This window comes from Oryx dammah, unplaced genomic scaffold (genome assembly GCF_014754425.2).
Source record: "Oryx dammah isolate SB20612 unplaced genomic scaffold, SCBI_Odam_1.1 HiC_scaffold_23, whole genome shotgun sequence".
In the NCBI taxonomy this organism is placed as follows: Eukaryota; Metazoa; Chordata; class Mammalia; order Artiodactyla; family Bovidae; genus Oryx; species Oryx dammah.
In genome coordinates this window covers 48,075,195-48,079,470 of record NW_024070207.1, presented here as the reverse complement: position 1 = coordinate 48,079,470, position 4,276 = coordinate 48,075,195, and positions in this window count along the sequence as shown.

The following is a 4,276-nucleotide window of genomic DNA, read 5'->3' as shown; positions in this document are numbered from 1 at the left end:
GGCTTCCCTGGTGGCTCAGAGGTTAAAGTATCTGCCTGCAATGTGGGAGACTGGGTTCGATCCCTGGGTTGGGAAGATCCCCTGGAGAAGGAAATGGCAACCCACTCCAGTATTCTTGCCTGGTGAATCCCATGGACGGAGGAGCCTGGTGGGCTACAGTCCATGGGGTCGTAAAGAGTCGGACACGACTGAGCGACTTCACCTCACTTCACTTCTTTACTAACTGAGCTATGAGGGAATCCATTGCTTTAAAAGCACCCCAAAATGAGGCGTCCTGAGGCCACCAAGGTGGGTTAGTCACTTCATGCAGTTCTTTTGGTCTGCTATCAGTGCCTCAGCTAGTCGGAGGTCAATAAACATATCTGCGGTGCTAGTATTACCCAAATTTCTTTCTCAGAGGAAACCTGATACAAGATACAGTTGGTAGTGAAGCCCTCCATTCATTCTCCATCTTTCTCTAAGCAATATAGCCAGGTGTAGCTTGGGGATCTAAGGAATATGAAAATAAAACAGTTATGTGTAGCACTACCTACTGGCTATTGCCTTTCTCTGGGTGGCAACTGAATGCTATTGCTATGATAGACCACAGATTGAAAAGGACCTGGGGGCAAAGGAAGCAGCAGTCTTTTTCTTCAGGTTGAGCCCACCCAAAATAGAATGATGAGATGCATATCAAACGATATGGACAACTTAAAAAACAAACTGGGTGTGAATTCTAACACCTCTATGAGTTTCCATTGCCTCTTTCCTACCCAATATACACCAAAATATATTGCTGCTTGTCATACTCTTTTCTAGAATGTCTCTGTAACTCCATTTGAAAGTTATACTGCTGTGTCATTTTCCCATTTTACTAATAATAATGGGTTCTTTTGATATTTTGAACTGCAGAAAAATATGTGCTATAAAAAGATATCTATTAGAAGTAAGCTCCATAGAGCATGGATTTTGTATTTGTCTTGTTCAGTTAGATAGCCATAGTACTTGGCACTTAATACTCTGAATGAGTGAATGAGAGATTTAATTAATTAATTAAAGTTACATGTTTAAAATATGAATAAAATGATGGCATATAGAAATAAAGTTACTTTAACAAAAAATTAATTTCTAATGCTTAGCTTAGCATTGTTCACCAAGACTAACCATGCCACTTTGTGTAAATTCTCTATGGTTTACAAATAAATAGTAACTCCTCTTACCCTAAGGGCTTCCCTGTTAGCTCAGTGGTAAAGAATCTGCTTACAATGCAGGAGACACTGGTTTGATCCCTGTGTCAGGAAGATCCCCTGGAGAAGGGCATGGTAACCCACTCCAGTCTTCTTGCCTGGAGAATTCCATGAACAGAGGAGTCTGGCATGCTACAGTCCACAGAATCATAACAAGTTGGACATGGCTGAACAGAAAGAGAGCCTCTCAACCTGAAGATTCTCCTTTCATGAAATTTATAGCTATTATTATTTCAATAGCACCTCACAGGGATTCAGGTTGGCAACATTTATTTTCAGTGCTTCAGAATGGGACCTTCAGCCCATTTAAAATTTTGAGTGTATCAATATTCCTTGATATTAAGTATTGGGAATTTTCTAGTAGATCCACTCGTGGTTAGGGACAGCTATTCAACTGAAAGATGTTCTCCTCTGTAAAGGTAGCCAACCAGCTTTCCCATTAGCATGCATCCTGACTTATCTCACATTATTGAACAGGCACTCACACCTTTTAATGCTTCAATCTATATTAGTCATATTGCTACTTAAAAGTCAAATTGCATATGATTGTGAATTCCTTAGGTAAACATTGTGCAGCTACATAATGAAATTAAAGCTGGAGAAGATCTCAATTTATTTCAGTGTTTCCCCCACCTCTGGGAACCTTTAACACATGGCTTGCTTCTTTTGTTAAGTATTTTAGTGACAATTTTAAAAAAAATGTCTTTCCTCCTTGTATATTTGAATTAAGAGCAAAAAGACAAGCAGCATGAAGAATTCAATAGAAATTGTTGACATTCCATCATCTGATAAGACCAAATCTACTTCTTGTGGTATACTCTGACAGCAAAATATATGTACTTTGAAAATTTTAACTTGTCTCAAGTCTCTATTACCTCTAAAATGTTGTAGCTTATACAACATAAATAGAACTTCAAAGCCCTATTCATTAATAATTTAATGCTCAAGAGAGGAGCAATAATCATTAAATATTTAATATACAATTGTTTATAAACCACACACATGAATTTGTACAGAATTTCATAATTTGTTCCATTGGCATGTAGAAATAGTCTTTTTAAATTCACTGTTCCTTTCATTCCTCTACATTTTTAAAATATATATAACTATTTCTTCATAATCAACAATAATCTGTGTATAATCTAACCATTGTACTCATTCAGCATATTCTTCACACTTATCTCTGTCCTCAGGAAAATGATTTCACATAAGGTATAAATGTTGGTATAAAGATATTATTAACATCTTTTGAAAGTACTTTCCATGTCTCCCTCCACTGAGACTTTTTCTATGTACAAACATGGAGCAAAACCTCATATTATTAGTTTTAAAATTTCATGTGATTACTATAACACTTAAAAATTGTCCCAAGAAAATAATCTCCCTAATCTCCAAGAAAAGCACACTCAAAATCATTATGTATGGCAGTGTTTATCATGGCTTAAAAATGGAATCAACATAAATGTCTAATCATAGAATCAAAAAAATCATATTACATTCTTGCTGTAGAATACACTGTAGCCATCAAAATAAAAATTATGAGCACTACATAATTACTTCAAAAAATAAGCATATTATATAGGGTGTAAAAGGCCCAATAAAAATTGGTATCTATATTATGATTACAGGAATCTGAAAACAAGAGATATACGTATGTATATGTACCTACATAGGAACTGGAACATAGCAAGGCATAGCAAACACAAGTAAGCTGTTTGAGGTATGAAATATTTTTACTTTAAAAATGTTTTCACTGTTACTGTTATGAAAGTGTTGAAATTTTAAATGTATTTTGAAGTTTCAGAATAACTGCATTTCCCCTAACCAACTGCTGGTAATAATAGACTATAATTAATGCAGTGTTTTATCCTATTTAGCCTTTGGTATTGAACTCGAGCAGCATTCATGGGCTGTTAAGTTTTATGACTCAATAATGACAGAACAGCTTCTTAAAGCCTAAGTGACCTCCAAATAGCTAAAAGATATGTTTAGATTCTATGCTATTAAAGAATAAATAATTCAGCCCATTCTTTCAGGAGGGGGATTTATTTGGGCAACTAAAACACACAAAAGAGAATTATCTACTTGTTATTCATTGTTCTATATCACATAGATGGAAAGGGAGCTAAATACCTTACATGAGTTTGACAAAATAAGTATGTCATTAATTAGAATACGTATTGCTTCTGTCACAAAATTCTAACTGAATTCAGCTTAATCTTGGATGGCCTGGGCCGGAAGCAGCTTGAAGGAGGATCTCATTTCCCTGATGAGAGATTGAAGCCAGTCCACAGCAGTGAGAAAACTGAATCCTAACCACTTCGTGGTATTTTAAATCACTTCTATGGGGCATTTCTTCCGGGTTTCCTCTAGCCGATCACCTTGCTTTGCTGGTTCTGAGTCCATATTTAGTTTGTCTCAAATGGATTCCAGTGCAGAGGTCTGTGGAAAGGTTGACACTACCTACTGTGGGGTGGCACCCCCTCCGTTTTTGACCCCAGAGGAGCCTTTGTTCATATATAGTTGGAAAATTCTCCTTGGCCTCAAGAATGAGAAATCTGTAGTCTCTTTATCTCTTATCTGGGCAGGACTCAGTGCCACTCTGTTCCTGCTATTATCTTTATCATAGAGTATCTGTCCACAGGGGACAAACTTCAGCTGCTCAGCCTGCACCCGTCTATCTCCTGCCTCAAACTCAATCAGGTTTAATTCAATGGAACTTATTTTCAAGCTTTTATCTCTGACATTGTCATTATTCTAAACCTAGCTCATATACATGCATGTCTATGTTGCTTCAGTCGTGCCTGACCCTTTGCAACCCATGGACTGTAGTCGGTCAGCCTCCCCTGTCCATGAGATTCTCAAGAATATAGGTGTGAGCCGCCATTACCTCCTCCAGGGGATCTTCCCTTCCCAGGGGTCAAACCAGCATCTTTTATGTCTCCTGCTTTGGCAGGAGGGTTCTTCACTACTAGCACCACCTGGGAAGCCCCTAGTTCATACACAAATATTACCAATTGTTCCTCACTGCAGCAACATTCACAAGGACA